This window comes from Gekko japonicus, unplaced genomic scaffold (assembly GCF_001447785.1).
Source record: "Gekko japonicus isolate JY-2015 unplaced genomic scaffold, Gekko_japonicus_V1.1 scaffold380, whole genome shotgun sequence".
Taxonomy (NCBI): Eukaryota; Metazoa; Chordata; class Lepidosauria; order Squamata; family Gekkonidae; genus Gekko; species Gekko japonicus.
In genome coordinates this window covers 45,849-56,491 of record NW_015167543.1, presented here as the reverse complement: position 1 = coordinate 56,491, position 10,643 = coordinate 45,849, and positions in this window count along the sequence as shown.

Genomic DNA, 10,643 nt, shown 5'->3' with positions numbered 1-10,643 from the left:
CTATTGCAGAGTTTATTGCATATATTATCTAGCATCTGTTGCTTTGTCTTCTACTTTTGTAATCCTTTGTCTAAGACAGGGGTTTTTTTTTGTCTCCGTCATATTCTAATTGTGTAATTTTAGTCCTATCACATTGTTCATCAGAGGTCTTGTATATGCTGTTTGACTGAATTGGTTTTCTATTTTATAAACCACCTTGAGTTTCAGTGAGAAATATGGGCTATAAATAAAGTAAATAAATAAACGTGTGGTGCAAAACTATGTTCCATTTAAACTGGTTGGAAAACCATAAGATAGCAACTGCATTACTTTAATGGTACTCAGGCATCAGCTGGCTGCTGATGTACTGGGCCCATAGCATGGTTCTGCCGGACCTTATACTCTCTGTATAAAAGATCCAGCTAAGCAGTCTTCAAAAGAAAATAGATATAAATAAAAGGCATGTGGCATAAATATTAGAATAACACAATATGTTAGACCAACACCAAACAGAATTAAAACACGCTAATGGTAAGATGCTTGTTTTATAATTGTTTTATTGTTGTTGTTTTTAAAAAGCTGGATATTACTAATCGAGATTCCATGAGGAGAGGCAGCAAATGGGATAACAACACGCTCAGTATTTCTGCTGTGGACATGCTTGGATGCTTCTTGAAACACAACCACTGGCATTTTTTCACATTTTGCATCTAATCAGCAGATTTGTGTGTAATTATGTATTTTGCAGGTGAGATGTTAATGCGAGTTATATGGCACATCAGCTGCAGGCTGCCACTTGCAATGGTCCACTGGAAAATCTTGAGACAAACAACATTCAATTAGGCACCCGTCCATGAGCAGCTGTGCTAAGTATCACTGGCATAATCTCAGACACACATTTCTGTCAGGGAGATCCTACTGCTAGCTACTTTTAAAACATGTTTAGACTGCTGACAAAGCCTTCTTATTATCAGCTCCTGTTAGACTTTAGTGTCTCTTAGCTGAAAAATTATTGCTTCCCACCTGGGGCGGGATTTAATTTTCTTTGGTTGGAGAAATTGTTTCCCCCCCATTTCAGGCTAAAGTTATGAGTTAACATGAAGAGCAAAGGACAGCCAGGTTTTTAGTACACCCCGTAGACTTGGCCATGTGCTTCAAATGATCAGCACTGGACAATCTGCTGCGTATGGATCCAAAACAAACACTGCTACTAGGAAAAGCTGCTTTCTTCCTCACTGGGGCTACATTTGGCAGGAAAAAAAGAAAACAAATGTGCGGTCATTGCTATAATCTGTTATTGCTAAAATCTGATATTTTGACGATAAATATAGTATTTGAAGACTTGCTGCAAGGTTTGATATAGTATTTGAAGACTTGCTGCAAGGTATTTTGTAGTCTTCCTTTCTATTGGCAGGCTCATTTTACTGGTCTAACCCATAAAACCACACTCTGGTAGGTAACCACTATTGAACAGCAACTCAGTCTAAGATTTTACTGCATTAATTACTGGTAGGTTGTGTTTCACCCATAAACTGGCTGATTCTGCCCTGACCCCAGCTTCAGTTCCAGCCTGAAATGACAGATTACTCTAGGCCCATGAAATTCTACCCATGTACCAAGCCCTGACCCCTCTCATAGATTGGTATTTCTGAAATACAAAACTTCACACTACCTCCAAATCTTTCAGTGACTAAGGTATCAGGTTTGAGGCATGCCAGCATTTATAAACACCTCTCAGGACCAAACTGGATGAGATAACATGACATCCATGATAAAATCCATATTTTTTGGAAGGAGTAACTTTCTTCCCTCATGCCATTTTCTTGATTTGGATATAGTACTGTATGGAGAACCTGTATGTTTTTCTTCCCAAGAAAATTTGCAGCAGGGAAGGTGGGTGATTTAAATCAGGAAAATAACTTGGTGGAAAGGGTTAAACATACTCTCTTCCCCATAAGACTGCAGCATAGGGGAGCCAGGTATCCTGCTGTAGCAGGAGATCTCCCAGCATTGTCTCCCTCATTTCCCATCCCAACTACACAGGCTGGCAGAAGAAAAAAATGGGTAGAGGAATCACCAGAATCATGCTATTCCACAACATCTCTTCCAGTGCGAGACTGGAAGTGATATCATTGCATTGGAGTGACACTCTACGATTCATCTAAAAATGTATGGCTTAACGATAAAGTTATGGATGAATACTAGAGCAACACTTTGGTGCAATAAGATAACTTCAGGTTTTGCACCAGAAGTGAGGTTGCACTTAGGTGTGACACTGGTATGATTTCCCCCCTCCTCAGCTGCAGCTGGCAATAGGTTTTGATTTTCTTCCCAGAAGGTGCCTCAAACTGCTCTTTATACTGAGTTGAAACTATATTCTCGAGATTTTGCACAACAGCTTTTTATATTCCAGTCCTAAATTCACTGACTTAATATTGATGCTATATAGCCATCTGCCAGAGGGCTACTGTTAGAAGTGGACTTGGACTGCCAGTTAGTAAGGATTGCTTGCTGAAAGTTTGCTATTTTTTTTTCTTTAGCTGGGAATATATAAGTATCTAGAAAGCCTAGATCTATTATATATCATACATTTCCTTATACATCCAAATGGATAAAAACAGTGACATTTTAACATCTCATGTTTCCTCATATTTCCTTCTCGCACTTTCCATACATCTTTCAGCTGTATTCTCCTTCCTGCTCTAACATTCAGTTTTAAAATTAATCCTAAAATCTAAAATTGAAGGGTTAGCTTGTGTTGCCACGAGAAACTGGATGTTAGGCACATGTTTGCCTTTTAAATTTGCTCTTCTTCCTTTTAGTAAATAATTAAACCATTCTATGTGCCTATTTCTCAAAAAAAGTATTGACTCTCATGTATGCTAATGATAGACAAAGACATAAGCATTTTTTCTCCTGTTAACCCTGAAACAATAGACAGACACCATATTTTCCAGCACCTTTGTAAGCCACAATATACTGGAATGGATCAGGCCCAATTGAGTTGAGGCCAGAAATCCTGTAAATCAAGTGCCACTTCCCTACATCCTGTGACAGCACACATTTGGACAATGGAACTGTAGAGATAATCTCCTATGAGATTATCCAGAGATCCAGTCCCTGGGTACTATCTGTTAGCTTCAAAATTGGCTGTATACCACTCTTGAAACCTCATCTAGAAAGCCTCATGTTAACATGAAGATTCCCTTGCCTATTTCTCGATAATCTGCTTTTTTCTTCCCACCTCACTGTTCAGTGGTTCTCTGGCCTGCTTTACTGTGCTCTTTTACAAAAAACAAAACAGGGCACTGTCTTGTTCTTCTGTCCAGGATTCATCTCCATTCCAGCTCAACTTCTGTGTTTCCAGGTACTCCAGCCATTAAGACCTGAAGCTGCCAGAATTCAGAATTATATGTGCTTGATAGAAGCACCCACAAAGAGAGGGGAAGAAAAACTAAACCAAGCAAGCAAAAATCTCCAAAAGAAGTTTAGAAAACTAGTATAGGGCCAAAAGTTAAAAACATCTATAGGTACAGACAAAAAATACATGTGTTTATTTCAAAAACATATAAAAACCTTGTAGGGACCCAAATAAAGCCTCCTAAAATGTTCAAAGTGACAAACGCACAACAAAGAACAATATATGACCTGGCACGTTTTGGCTAACAAACCTTCTTCAGAAATCAAATAGTACAGAATACAACATGCAAAAAAGTTATTGTTACACTTGTAAGGCAGTAAACAATTGATATAGGACCAAAAATGGAATGCTGTACGGAGAAATAAAAAATATTAAATTACGCAATTGAAAAATCCCACCCAATACTAAAAATGCACATTTTACTGTACCCTAATGTAATAGACTTACTTCTAATCTGGAATTGAATCACACACACACACACAAATTGTTTGTGGGGCCACAAATGTATCTGGCCTTGTGTCAGAAGCTATTGCATATATTAGTGATAGTAATAGTAGCGATATGTACCTGAAAATAAATATGAAAGTAAATTCCAAAATGTAACAAATGTTCTCTGGCCTGCCTTATTGCCCCCCCCAGATGGAAGAAATAGTCAGATAACAAGGTTGGATGAAATAAGGCCACTTTATTGAATTATTAACTTCTTAACTTAATGGCAAAGGCCAACCATGGAAAAACAGCGACAAGGCCTGGCCTGGCGTCGCTTCGACTCCCATCCTCAAGCCATATGAAGCAAGACTCCGGGGCCCCCCGGGTTGGAGCCAACCATAAGTCGCTTGCAATCCCAGCCGAGCCAAAATTGGGATGCGCCCTCAGGAGCCCTCAAGCACCCCCGCATGGCCCACCCCGGGTGACATTTGGATGGGAAGGTCTGCAGCTGGGTGGGGCATGCTCCTGTGGTCCCCCAACTCACATTTGCTAGTGGCTACATTCTGGTGATGCCCCCAGGGAAGGTGCATGGCAGTGGGCGGCAGTAGGGAATCATGCTGCAGTGCCCATCCCATCCACCCCTTTTAAGTCTTTGTAGCTGCCTGATAGTGGCAGCTGGTGGGCTCAACCTCCGGACCATTTGAGGCTCTGGGGTGCTGTGTTTGCAGTCCATGGGGCCAGGTCATCCGTGTGGGCATGGAACAGGATGAGGATCTGTGCTCTTTCATGGCTGGGTCATCCTGGTGGCTGCCTGGGAGACGGGTGTGGCATGGACTTGCAGATGAGGACTACTGCTGGGCAGGGGGATGGCCCTAGTTGCTCCCCCTGAATCTTGTGACATAGGTCACTTAATTATTCTCCAGATCATTTGTCAGCTGTTTTCCCTACTCACCTTGCTCCCAGATATGTTGGTTTCTTTTATTTCCTCTGGCTTTCCATGCTGCAATGGTTTTCTTGTCTGCCAAGGGTAATTGACCCTTCATATGAGCTGAACTTTGTGTGACCAAAGAGAGGTATGGACCCTCCTGCTGGGGTATCCAGGGAGTTTCAGCTGGGGTGGGGAGGTGGCGGGAGCTTTCAGGTCAAGGGTTTAATTCAGTATAAGGCAACTTTGTGTGTTCCTCTCCAACAGTGGCTTTAAGGGACCAAGGGTCTAATATATTATAAGGCAGCATTGTGTGTTCCTCTCCACCAGCCTACCAGGGGAGGGGGGATTGGGAGCACTCCAGGATTAGTAGGGAGGGTGTGCTTGGTTTTAACAATCTCTCATCTTTATTCTATTTTCTATTTCTCACGGGTGCAGTATGCCAGCTAGGAAAGCAACACAGAAGAAGAGCAGGCTGGTTGAGAAAATTCTCAGACAGGTGCCACCAGCCATCTCCTCTGGGCTATCCTTGTGGTATCTGGCAGCCAAAACCGAGGCCCGGGAGAGGGCCAAGGCAGAGAAGTGGAAGTCCAGTGGTGTGGGCAAGTCTGGGGTAGACGGCCTGCCTAAGCACACCAGGTTCACAGTTTGAAAATGGGAAATGTGAAACCTTTATGCCAGGTTTGCACAACTGCAGGAGTTCAAAGATGAAGAGGATACCCAGGCATTGGGTGGCAGAGCAAGAGTGATGCTGGATAACCTGGCAAGGATTGGTGAATCCTCCAGTCCTGCAGGGGCGGGTACCACTGTCAGGGCACCGCTGGTTCCAGCTACCATGGTACCCCCCATGGTGGTGTCATGGGGGTGGGTTCAGGGGCAGCCCACCCTGCGGCCCACTGTCCCACAGCCTGTGGTGGCAGAAATCAACACAGTGGGACAGGTGCGGTGGGGCCCTTATGGGGCTGCACCCATGCCGGGTGCACCCTCCGGGGTTGCACCCATGTTGAACATGCCATTCAGGGCCACTGGGCAGGTGACTTGGTGGTGTGAGGGGTCACAGAACCTGGCAGTGGACCTTCCCTATGCCTGCATAGAAAGGTCCCTCCCCCTGGAGGATCATCTGCTGACAGCCACAAAGATGAAGATCTGGAGGGGGGAGTATGTGGAGATATTCATGCTCCTTTGTAGGGATGTTGAGGTGAAGGGAAGTGTGAGGGATGACCCCAGGGAGCTAGAGAAAATTAAGGGCATGCAGATTGACAAGAACTTTGACAATTGGCTTTCAACTTACACTATTTACATAGGGGTGGTGATGCAGGTCCACCTTGGCCAGGGGTCAGCATTGGTAAAGTATCAGGACCTCATACACAGAGCATATAAGAAATACTCAGGGGCCACCTGGATGCATTATGAAGAGATGTGGCCCTAGACCCCTTGTTGCCTTGGGACCGGGAGCACCAACAGCTCTGGTCTCAATGCATGGGCCTCATGGTGGCCATTTTGGGCAGGTATGCAGACAGCAAACACCTGGTGGTGTATTTGCATGTAGGAGCCAGGCAGTGAACTATTGATAAGCAGGGGAATGAACTCTTTCTCATCTGCTGGGGCTTCAACACCTCAGGGAAATGCTTGAGGAACTGGGTACCTATGGGCTTTGTAGTCAAGGTGACTCAGTTGGGGGCCTCTTCAAGGTTGGGGGAGCATATGACGAACCTTAAGGCTTTGCAGTCATGGGCTGGAATGTGTCCTCCCTTCCCTCTATGCACTGGTGTGTGGGCCATGACGAGTAAGGTCCAGAAGGATCCCAGACCTGGCTCTGAGCTGGGGTGGGTTTGCTCTGTTATGAGGCTTGCCTTGCAAGCACAATGCAACCCATGTTTTAATGTGTTAATGAGATGGTGCAGGTCAGCTTATGCATAAATAAAATTACAAGTTTTACCCATAACTTGTGTTGTGTTTCATTTGAGGGGCGGGCGAGCAAGAGTTTGCCTCAGAAGCCAAACTGGGTTTAAAGAGCCCATATGAAAGGAACCAAAGGAAAAAAAGGTAACTTATATTGCTTATTATTTATTACACTATTAAAGCCAAGTGGTCGCTTTTAAAAGGCATATTGACTTAGGGCTGCTTAATACAAGGTAAATTTTCTATACTCTAGAACACTTTAAAGGAAAAAAATCTAGTCATTTTCAATTTCCATGAGAAATTTGTCTTCTGTGAAGCAGCCCTTAGGGAAAGTTACTTAAGTATGGATTGATCTTTGGTTTTGGTGTGACACTAGCTAAAGAAGACTAGGCTATAGTCTAAGAAAGATCATAATGAACCAATTGATTGGCAAGAGTAGGAGGACTCTCCATCACCTTAGAAAATTATAGTACCAGACAAACCCTGGTGATAATTGTGACAGTGGCCATTCATGTCTGACTCGCTTGACTGAAAAAACATCAATTAGTGTGTGCAAGCAAGATATCTATTCCATTCCAGGCTGCTTCCAATTTGTTGATTGGATCCTGGACAGAAATAAAAAGATATCATTTGAAAAGTTTCTAACGAGCCAATGTGGTATAGTGGTTAGATTGTTGAACTAGGATTTGAGAAATCCTGGTTTGGATCCCCAGTCTGCTTAGTGACCATGAGCCATCATCCACACTCAGCCTAATGTACCTCACAGGGTTCTTGCAATAATAAAATGGAAAGCGGAAACTGGTGTAAGCAGCTTTGGGTACCCATTTGGGAAAAAGGTGAGGTAGAAATAAATAAATGTATTAAATAATTTGTTGCTTTTTAAAATAATTACTGAAATGTGAAAACAAGGAACTGCAAAATCACAAATTGTGTTTCTTTTCCAAGTGTCACAAAGGTACAAATCCAGTTTTAGCATTCATGCAAACAGCAGTCCATAACACACAAGTTTTCCATTTCTATTTCCTGTCTAATGCACTGTCAGTACAAGTCAATGGGTTTAGGAGGGAGTAACTCTGCTCAGGATTACATGATGAGATTAGCTATCCAAGGGGGTAGCTGTATAACTGGAGGAAGAAAAAAGTAATCACTGGCTTAGATGATATTTAAAAGATTAAGATATTTATGTAGAGGATAGATCTACCAACAGCTAAGACAACCTAATGGAGCCTCTATGTAAAGGGGTGGGATATCTTGAAATGACAAATGGGGACAAACAACATGGGATCAACTTTGCTTTGGGTCTTATTTCGGAGATGCAGCTGGCTGGATACTGTTGGAACAGAATACTAGACTGGCAGTGCCATCCTAAGGAGAGCTGCATCCTGATCCAACTATTCTTATATTCCCCGACAGTTTTGAGTTGCAGACAAACAAGATTGGCCCCAATTGAGTAATTATTTACGGTCTCTAAACATTTCAGGTGCCAAAGCTGGCTGCAAAATTATGTTGACAGGCTTCACAGATATCACAAATATACAAATTATATAAAGACAGAGACTGACCAGTCAATGGAGACAGTCACGATGGTCACTGTCAAGTATAATTTCACAATAGAGGGCATTCATCAGACAGATATAGGACTGTTAGCATTCCCTTGTGAGTGTCAAGGGTCTTCTCATTTTGGACAGTCAGTGTAACCCTGGGCCTAATTCCACACTAAATGCCTGTTCTGTATTTTCTCAGTTGCTACTGAGCTTCCAACTGAAGCCCCTGCAAAAGTTGCTTCTGGACGGGTTACTTTCCTCTGCCCTTTCTTCATTGTTTCTTAGCTGGCAAGCTGGGATTTCTTCTGCATGCTGGATCTGATGATGGGTCACATTTTAGTTTTGTCAGCACTTGTATTACCACACAGGCACTGATGTGCTGCCTTCCTTTCTTTTCTTTTTGTACATGCACTGTATCAACATAGCAAGGTAACACGAGGTGGTGTTCCTAGGCAACAGAGAGTTTCACCTTTTCTAGAACCGAGGCTGCATTTTTAAACAGCTCAGCCATCCTTCAAAACATGAAGAAAACCTGTGCAGGCTCATTTGGACCCCTGTTAAAGCAGGGAATGGGGAGGAGGACAGCTTCTCTCTCTGGCCGAATCTACATATGCATTTTAGAATCAGCTTGGTGCCGCTGTTATCCTATTGTGGTTTAGAACTGCTGCACCTCTGCTTCCAAGTTAGCATTAGGGAAGCTGTCCACTTTGTCTTTTTTTCAGTTATCTAATTACAATCTATTGTTCATCACTAGATGGCCCCTGGGGGTTACTGGAGTGTTCTGGGATTGGAATGAGAGGCCCCACAGTGGAATGGTAGCCCCTGGGGTTAGCAGGAGTATTCTGGGACTGGAATAATCAGCTCCAGAGTGGAATGACAGCCCAGGGGGTAGGAGATGTGTCCTGGGACTGTAATGATAGGCCTGGCATTCCAGTTCCAGGATACTCCTCTTACTCCAAGGGGATTTCATTCCACCATTGGGCATGTCATTCCACTCCCAGAACACAACTGCTACCCTGAGGGGCTGTCATTCCACTCTGGGGCCAGTCATTCCAGTCCCAGAATACATCTGCTACCCGCAGGGACTGTCATTCCACTCTGTGATCTCTCATTCTAGTCAAAGAACACTCCTGCTACCCCAAGGGGCTGTCATTCCACTCCGGGGCCTGTCATTCCATTCCCAGAACACTTCTGTTACTCCTAGGGTCTGTCATTCTTACCCCTGTGAACTTAAAAATAAGAAACACCATGACTACAAGTCAGGAATTGCAACTTTTTGAGCCAAATGCAAGCTCTTACTTGAAAAAGCTGCTGACTGTGCATTGCCCAGTCATATTCAGTGATTATAAATTTAATAAACAGATAAATTTCAAATAAATTTGATGGTGCCTCCTACACTTCAAAGTACCCCCCCCCCGGTGAACTTAAAAATATCCCATAAAGTGTGTGTGGGGGGGTGTCAAGAAAATAAATGGTTTGAAAGTGGATAGATAAGTTTTAGTAGATAAGATCTGAGGGCTGGTACATAGTATGAGGAAATAGAGCCAAGTGGGGATAAAATTAGAAATGCCATTTCTGGATTTAAATGTTTTGAGATCAATGCAAGCTCTTACTGCACCAGTAGTGAACTTAAAAATGTTCAGACAGTCAGTAAAAGGGGTCAAGAAATAAAACCTTCAAAACAAGATAATTTTAAAAATATATATTTTGGGGGCTAGCTAGTAAAAAGAGAAAAGAGTACTGTTGGAATCGAACCACGAGTTACCGCCTAGTTTTTTGTGCACCACCTGTTGGAATTATTTAAGAATTAGCGGAGCAATGGCTCAAAAATGTCTGCATTAGGTTGACAGTGCAACGAAACCAGAAAGGAGGGGTTAGAGCAGCAAAGAACAGCATTCATTTAAACCAGTGCAGAGCGGCTATGACAATGGAGTCACAACCAGAAGGCGGGAAACATACACAGACACTGATTTTTATACTGGCACATCGCCAGCATGAAACCAGATGCAAATGTAAACAGTTTGTTAGGGGACGGGAGTGAAAATGTCAGGAAACCAGCAAGAAACACACATGTGGATTCGACCTCTGTTTCACTTGGACACACACACCCTCCGGTCTACCTTACCTTCCAGGACCCTAATTGCCAGCTATAGGAAAGCCCTACCACAGCCCCTTGGGTACTTGAAATGCAATGTTCCAGTAGCCAGGATCCTGATGTACTCTCCTGCTTTCCATCCCAGAGAATCAAGAACTGTGTTTCTGTGTGAGCAAAAGAGACAGACAAGTGTGGAGCTGAGTCCTTCTCCCCCTCCTGCTGGGTAACTCACTAATCCCTTTTCTCAGATTAGCTGGGAGCTGTTCATTAGCATGCCACACATTGAAGAGAAAAACAGAATTTTAATAGAAGAAGAGGAGGAGGAGGAGGAGGAGGAGGAGGAGGAGG